Below are 8,757 nucleotides of genomic sequence, written 5' to 3' on the forward strand. Positions count from 1 at the left end.
CACAATGCCTAGTACAGGAAGTATCCGGTCAATGCAGAAAAGTCCTTTGGGGACATTGCGTTAAATCTGACAACTAGGGCAGAGTTCACTCAGCTCTCCAGCACTGAGGGGGTAGTTTGTTCATCTCCGGCTGTGTTCTCTTTCTCACTTCTCCTTTCTACTTCCTGACTATAGGAATCAAGGATCAAGGATATGGTGAACTCCTGAAGGAAGAACATATGTGACAGACGGCTAATACCCAACACCCAGAATTCATATTGTCTGACTTTTTTGTTATTCAAGATCCCGCCAAGGGGTGTGTGAAACAGCTTTCATTACAGACAGGGTGCCTGAGACCATGAACCTACTGGGAAGGAAGATCTACTTAATGTTAAGGTTCACAGGTTTCTGTCCCTCATCACTGGGTTCCGTTGGAAATGGCTCCCCCTGTGGTTAACTAGAGGCCCTGAAAGAAACCAGAGGGTCCAAGCAAAATATGACCCTAAAGATACACTTAGGTAACTCTGTTCTCCAGCCAGGCCCCACCCCAATAACCCTTTCAGTATGAAGTCATCTGTGGGTTAGCTCATTGGCTAAGTGGCCCTCATGGCCAGTCACCTTCCCACAGCACCTGCAGTTGGGGACCCAGCTTTGAACACATCAGGCTCCAGAGGGACACGGGATGTGACATGACACTTCAGTCTTTACATACAGTCTGTGAAAAGTAGCAAAAGCCATCAACTCTTCAAAATCCTTGCTACCAAGCTGGTCAATGATAGAAGTGGTATCTACTGGGCTATTCCACAGCCCACCTCCACCACTGATCCTTTGATAGTCAACCTACCCATTTGGAAGCATTTGCCGTGCCTCTATCTTTGTTACTCGGCTGTTTGTTAATTTCACAGTTAAAGTCTTATTTTTGTAGGTAAGCCATTCTCAGCCACCACTTTAATCAACATCATGAAGTTCTGCAGTTCAGCCATCCAGCAAAGGCTGTCTGTGAGGGGGAGGGCCACTGCCTCTGTGGGGAGTGTGGGGAACAGACGCAGTGTGAGCAGAGCCAGAGGACATTTATAAATGTGAAAAGTCACGTCATTACATTGTGCTGCCCTAAGCAGATTCTCTGAGTGTCCCTTAAGTTCTGGCTTCTTTCAATCCTTGGAATTTCAGTTTCTTGTTTCCATGTTGTCTTCTTTCTTGGGCCTCCTTTGATTTTTACTGAACAATATTGTTGATTCATTTTCCTACCTAGGGAGTATGGGTAGTAAATATCCTGGGTTATAGCATGTTTGAAAATGTACTCTTTAGCACTTGACAGTAGCTGTTTTGGCAGAGTTCATTATTCTGGGACCAATGTCCTCTAACTTGCTGACTCTGTTTGCTAGGACCTAAAGCTCTCTGTGTTGGGTGACAGCTCTGCTTTCCCTTCTCTTGAAGGAAACACCAAAGTTTTCACGATTTTCTTCTAATAACTGGAGTTATAAGACATTGCTCTCTGCACCCAGGTTTAATTTAATTCAATAAATCTTTGTTGGCCTCTTTTGAGTCTAGGCACTGTTTGTTAGTGAATAAGTCAGGGAACAGTTCCTGTTTTCCTGGAGCTGGAAGAATCATAGGGGAAGACAGGGCATAGCCAATACGTGCAATGCATAAGAAAAATGTGCAGCATGTTAGTGATGGACAGGCCTGTGGGGAGCCGAAGCAAGCAGACCAGGCTGAGGGACACGCTGGCAGGGGAGCAAGTGTTCACTTAGGCGTGGTAGTACACGTCTATAGTCTCAGACTGGGAAGCGATGTGGGAGGATGTCTGGTCTTTTCCTAATGACACAGTTGATGGAGCTCTAGTTTTCTCCCCCTTGAATACTTCTGGCCCTTTGTTTTTCTTACTCTACATCCTGAAGTTCCTGGGCCAACTGCTTTGTTGTTGTGTTTTGTCCCTTTCCCACCTCTTCTTGCTTTTAAGGTCCCTCAGATCCCTGCAGATGGTAACCAGTTTTGGAGTACACTCTTCTTTAAGTTGCCCGTTCCCTCCATGGTCAGCCTCCCAGTTGGTTCTTTTTGGACCTGTCTTCTGTGCTGTTGGTTTTCCTGACGTATTTAGAAATCCTTGGGTTTTGCTTATATTTATGAATAGAGGACTGTGGTGGTCAATATGCACACTTTTGTGTCTTTGCAGATGTGTAGGTTGCTCGGCAGGCCTTCTTTAGCTGACAGATCAGCAGAGAGCTTTGTGTAAGCAGGCAGGATCTAAAAGAATGTTACCGAGAAGTAGAAGTGGGCTTAGCGTTGCGCATAGAACCAAGCAGGCCTGGTTCTAAGGGATAGGACACTGCAGCACTTTAGGCTGGGGTCCCTACACCCTCCTCTAAACACTCCCTTGGCAGATCACCTATTTTCTTACAGATCCTGATTGGGAAACAGGAAACCATTACTTCAGGCCATTTCCTAGTCTGGTAGGGAAGAGGACAGGCATGCCAAGCCCTGCTCCTGTGGCCTCTGACCCTAGGTCTACTTGTCTTCTCCCACAGGAAGCATTGGATAGGTCAGGATTAGGTTCCTCTGGTCTCTCCTGCCACTATCTCCTCATCACTGCCCACTGTGGCACAACAAAACACCCACAATTCCGTGCTTTAGGACACCAAAGCTTTGTAATCTGTAAAGATTAAGAAAAGTTGTCTTCAGGTGGTGTCAGTGTTGGGTGGGCTAGAAGGTTAAAAATGCTGCCTACTTGCTGGGACTGTCTATGGCCGTCATGGCCGTCAGCAAGGCCTCTTCTCGTGGCTACGGGGAATTCCCTCCTCATGTCACAGCTGGGTTCTAAGAGACTGGACTCCAGAAGCGAGACCCACTAACAGACCTCAGCTTCCCTGTGCTAGTGTCTCATTGGGAGGAATAGGCTACGCTGCCAAGCCTGATGTCCAGTGGCGTGGCTCACTGTCCCCACCCCTGTGACAGCCATCATAGCCTTCTGCCTGTCCTTCAGACTTCATGGCCTATCAATCTTATTGGTATTTTTTTTTCTTTTTTCTTTTTAAGTAGGTTAGTTTTTAAGCCCTTCTCCAGTCAGTTCTTTCTAATGCAAAACTTGGTGACTTCTTCTTGTCGTGCCTCAGGAACAGCCTGAACACTACTGACACGTTGGGGTTTGATGGGTTGTAGCCCGACTCACCTTATTCATTCAGAGTGTCAAATCATCTATTTTCCATGCTTACTTAAAAGCATGGAACATTTTCTCTGCCACGACTTCAATCTCCCTATCACCTCTTGTGTAGTAAAATGCCCTTCCTCTGCCTCTCCCTCCTCTTCTTCCTCCCTCTCCCTTTCATACTTGGAGACGAGGCCTCTAGAGGTTGGTCTCTAATTTACTATGTAACTGAGTCTAACTGTGAATTCTCATCTTCTGTTTTTATTTTCTAAGTCGTGGTATTACAGAAATATGCCATCAAACTTGGCCTTAAAACTTTCTTTGTAATCCCAGCACTCGGGAGACAGAGGCAGGCGGATTTCTGAGTTCGAGGCCAGTCTGGTCTACAGAGTGAGTTCCAGGACAGCCGGGGCTACACAGAGAAACCCTGTCTCAAAAAACCAAAAAAAAAAAAAAAACAAAAAACAAAAAAACCCAAAAGACCTTTCTTTGAAGCCGGGCTTGGTGGCACACATCTTTAATCCCAGCACTTGGGAGGCAGATTCAGGCAAATTTCTGAGTTCGAGGCCAGCCTGGCCTACAGAGTGAGTTTCAGGACAGCCAGGACTATACAGAGAAACCCTGTCTCGAAAAACAAAAACAAAAACAAAATTTTCTTTGAGAGAGCGCGCACTTTTGTGTGTGTGTGTGTGTGTGTGTGTGTGTGTGTGTGTTTGTGTGTGTTCTTATTGAGACCAGAAGTCACCTTGGGTATCATTTTTTAGGAAACCCCTTCCCCACCTTGTTATTTTTGAGATAGGGTCTCTTACTGGCCTGGACTTTGCTGATTAGGCTAGATTGGTTGGTGTGGTGGTTTGAGCAAGAATGGCCACATAGGCTCTTGTATTTGAATGTGGTTAACAGGGAGTGGCACTATTTAAGAGGGAGGAGGTGTAACCTTGTTGGAGGGAGTGTGTCACTTGGGGTATGCTCAGAGATCTCAAAAGCCCAGGCCAGGCCTCCCTTTTCCTGGAATTCTACCCTCAGCTGCTCCTCAAGCACCGTGTCTGCCTGCATGCCTCCATGTTTCCCACCATGATGTTAATGGACTTAAGCTGTAACAAGCGCCAGTTAGATGCTTTGATGCTTTTTTCATTACAGTTGTCATGGTCATGTCTCCTCATATAGCACTAGAATAGCGACTAAGACAGCTGGGCAGTGAGCCCCAGGAACCTGCCTGTTTCTCCGCTTTGGAATTACAAGTGCACATCGTCGTGCTAGGCTTCCGCCATTATGGAAATTAAATTCACTTCTCCAAGCTTGCATGGTAAACACTGTGCAACTTACCAGCATGCTCTGTTGGGGAGGTGACACCTGAAACAGGAGAATGCCCTGGTCAGGTAGGTGGCGGTGTCTCTCTGCAAGTGGTGGATGGTGTGACTGCTAGAAAAGTATTTTTCAACATCACTGTCCCCAGATTTTATAAAATCTCCCTCTGAACCGATCCCAAGTGCCCAGAGAGTTCTTATCTCCATGAAGTTGCTTTGACCACTCAAGTATACTGACACTTGGCAAAATGCCACTCACCTGCCTGAGGATGTACTGAACACCAGCTGTCTAGAACATGAGCCCACATTTACTGTAGGAATGTTCCCTTAAGACGGAGGGAAGCGTTCTTCTGAGCAACTGCTCTGTTCTTAATCTTATGGGCACGGTGAATGCTACAACTGATTGTGTTTCTTTTTTTTGCTCTGGTTGCTAGGAAACCCCGGGCAAAACTGCAGACCTCCAGTAGCGACTGCTTAGGACCTTTGCAACCCTTTTACAGTCTGCTTTCATCTTCTTCTCTTACTGCTCTTTTCTACATTACTTCTGTACATGGCACCTCCACTTGCTTCTCCCTCTGCGGTCAGTATTGAACATGTTCTATGCTTGGTGCCGTTAGGGGCTGGAAGCACAGCAACTTCACTTCCCTCAAGATCCTTACTTATAATGAGCCCTTACTTTTAATAGTAACTGTAGAGTTAAGCAGTCATAGGCACTGTGAGATTCTTCCTGTAGGGAGGGAAGTGGTGGGTTATTCCTTCCTGGCTTCTGTCATCACACAGCGTCCTCATGATGTACCCCATGTGTCACACTGTCCTTACTTTGATCACTTTCAAGTCATTTGTTTTGCCACAGTGTATCCCACAGAACACCCTGAGTGCCTCAAGAACACTCATCTAGAGCAGGTTAGCCTCTGTAAGAACACCTACTCAGCCACTGCCTCCTCCTCCTCCTCTGCATCTTCTTCTTCTTCTTCTTCTTCTTCTTCTTCTTCTTCTTCTTCTTCTTCTTCTTCTTCTTCTTCTTCTTCTTGACACTTGGAATCAGTCTGGTGTTTGGTTGTAGCTATAGTTTTAGCACTCACAGCTTATAGGGTTGGTACTTCTTTTTTTCTTTTGTTTTTTCGAAACAGGGTTTCTCTGTGGAGCCCTGGCTGTCCTGGAACTCACTCTTTAGACCAGGCTGGCCTCGAACTCAGAAATCCGCCTGCCTCTGCCTCCCTTTTCTGGCATGTAAAAGTTTTAAGGCATGCACATAATGAAATTGTTTTTTTGTCTTATAGGTATTTTTTAATTTGCTTTTAAAGAAGTACCAATCCAGCCGGGCGTGGTGGTGCACGCCTTTAATCCCAGCACTCGGGAGGCAGAGGCAGGCGCATCTGAGTTACAGATGGTTGTGAGTCGCCACATGGGTGCTAGAAAGCAGAACTGGGTTCTATGGAAGAAGAACAGCCAGGTTTGTTAACTCCTGAGCCATCTCTCCAGACCCCTGAATGTCCTTTTAAAAGCAGAATTTGTCCCTCTCTCAAACTTAAATTATTAAGCTGAGTGAGGCTCTGGGTCACCCAGACAAACTTGAGGTGTGTGCACAGTTTCCTAAGGTGCCATTTCCAGTGTTCTGTTGCTGTCTGGCTGTGGCATGCTGAGCAACTGAAAGGAGACCTGAATTTGTCATTCCTTCTTTATCCTTCGGCTATTAGTAAGTCAGCTAACTTCTTTTGAGTTCTCAGCTTCTTCATCCACAAATGAATCTATATTCTTTAGGACTTTCTACAGGAGATAGCGATTGTGCAGCTGTGGAGCTGTGGGACCCGTAGCAACAGGCCTGGAGCAAGAGTGGGGTCGAGGCATATCCAAACCCTGGAAATCTCACCCTGAGATCGGTGGGAGTAGGATTGCTTTCCCCCTGCCCTGGACCTGAATGTCCTGGTGCATATAGTGTTATGCCCCCAAGCCTTGCATTACCAGAGGACATCACAAAACCTGGTACCCAAGTTTCATTTCCTCTCCCCTCACAAAGTCAAGTCCAGCCGCACTGGAATTCCTCTTTATGCAAATGAGGCATCCCTAGCACCCTAGTCCTGGCCAATGATGTACACTCAGACCCATAGTCCCTACTTACCACCCCCAAAGGTTTAAATAACCTTTGTTGTCCCCCGCAACCCCCATAACTATAACAGTTCTTCAAAAGCTGTTTCTGGGTGTATGCTCTTTGCCCAACTACTCACTGCTGAACAAAATCCTGCCGGTACCCACCTGCCCAGCTAAGCTTCCCTCCCTCCAGCCCGGCCTGGTGCCCAACTGGCCTGGTTACCCCGAGATTGAGATGCAGACACGGAGTGGCAAAAGATGAGGATTACTTTTTAATCTACAGGGTACAGGGTAGATTATAGATGGGTTTCTATTTGCTAGATGTGACTACTCACAAGCCCGGGGAAGTTCTGCGAAACCTTCCCACCTCTTACTATCCGTGTGTTCATCTTCAATCACTGCAAACACAAGTCCAATATGCCTGTTATATAAACCTTTGTCAGCGCTCAGCCGTGGGATGTTAGTTGATGGTGCTGTCAGGGTAGGTGTGAGTGTACTGGTCTGCCGGTGGCAATGCACACCGACCTCTGTTTACCCTTCTTGTTGACTCTTCCTCTGTGCTGAATTCACTGTCTTGGTTTTAAGCCCCACTTCTAGGCTGATGACACCCAAACTTGTATCTACAGCCTTTGCCTTTTGCTGGAACAGATCAAGACTCCCAATTGCCTTTGGGACGGTGGGAACACTGTGGGTACTGAAAATCCAACACACCCAGAACACGTTCTTTTCTAGTCTCCTCTCACTTTGTCCGATTCTTTCTGGCATCTTTCATGTCTGTCTCCTCTGCCCTCTCATTGCCATTGGGTTGGTTCTGGACTTATCATCTCTTGCCAGGATAAATTGTAGAGGCTTCCCAACTGATCTTCTTGCTGCCTCTTTTTCTGGAAAGCAGCTGTGCATACCACAGGCTTTTAAGATGTTTCCCTCACCAGGTCGGACCTTAGAAATAGCTTCCTGCACTTGAGGTTTTCTGAGAGGAGTCTGATCATCTCTCTGTCCCTCAATACCTCAGATTCCATCCGGAGCAGAGCTCAGGATGTGGCATACTTTGTAGCATTTCTCGGTACCTTTTTGTTAGTTGAGACAGAATCTCATATATCCCAGGTCGGCCTCAGACTTGCTGGGTAGCTAAGGATGACCTTGAACCAGGGACTCCCTCTGCCTCCATCTCTTAGCGCTGGGATTTCAGATGAGTCCCTATCAAAGTCAGTTCATGAAGTGCACGAGGACAGAGCCTTAAGATTTGTGCACACAAAGCAAGCACGATCAACTAACTACACCCCCCCCAGCCTCTATTAAGTTATTTCCATAAATATAATTCTGAATTTAAAACAAGCCCAAACATGGATGAGAAGGACTAGAAATGATATGCAGCAAGTGTCTAGGTAGACAAGAAAGATTCAGAGCAGCCAGAGAGGCTCAGGATACACCCAGAAGGCTAAAAGCAGCTCGGTGTGGGATGTGGAGGAGGTTGGACTGGCCTGGGAAACTGGCCTAGGAGATGGCCTGGAGGAGAGAAGGCACTTTGGGGAATGAAGGAGGTGGTAAAGGCAAGGAGCGATCATGGAAGATAGTGAGTGATGTCCAGGTTCCCGCTGAGACTTCTGGGAGAAGCTTTGGAGATGCTGCAGTTTGGACAGTCTTTACCCTTTTGTGCCCATTGTTGGCTGAGTTTTCAAGAAAAGGTTGGGCAGATAGTAGGAGAGCTGGCTTTGGAACAACCGACTGGCCTGGAGCAGGTTCATTTTCCTCACCTTGAAAATGAGCCAAATGACCTGTAAGCCTCTGACCTAAAGACAGGAAGGGGTGCACTCTGCTGCCCCCGCTGTTGCTTGGGAGCCCACTTCTTTTCCCTTCTCTGGGGCCATACCAACAGGACTCAGGCCCAGGGGGCTTCCTGAGCACACCCACAGAGATCCTGCTCAAGCAGCTCGTTGGGCGGCACTCTCATGCTCTACACCCAGACGTCTGGGAATATTCCACGAAGAGCCCTAGTCTTCGGGACCTGCCAGGCTAGCCGGTGGTAACCTGGCCTCCAAGAACACTCCAGGCAAGGAATACATCAGGGCATTCCTCCGAGGGTAGGTTCTGCTACAAAAAAAAGAAAGGGAGCAGGAGACAGACCAGTGTGCTGAGCAGTGCAGGGCAAGCACTCCACGCTTGTTAACTCGGCCGATTTCCACAATCGTACGAGGGAGCAGGTTATCCCCATTTCACAGAGAAAAGATACAGAATGTT

This window comes from Mus caroli, chromosome 7 (genome assembly GCF_900094665.2).
Source record: "Mus caroli chromosome 7, CAROLI_EIJ_v1.1, whole genome shotgun sequence".
In the NCBI taxonomy this organism is placed as follows: Eukaryota; Metazoa; Chordata; class Mammalia; order Rodentia; family Muridae; genus Mus; species Mus caroli.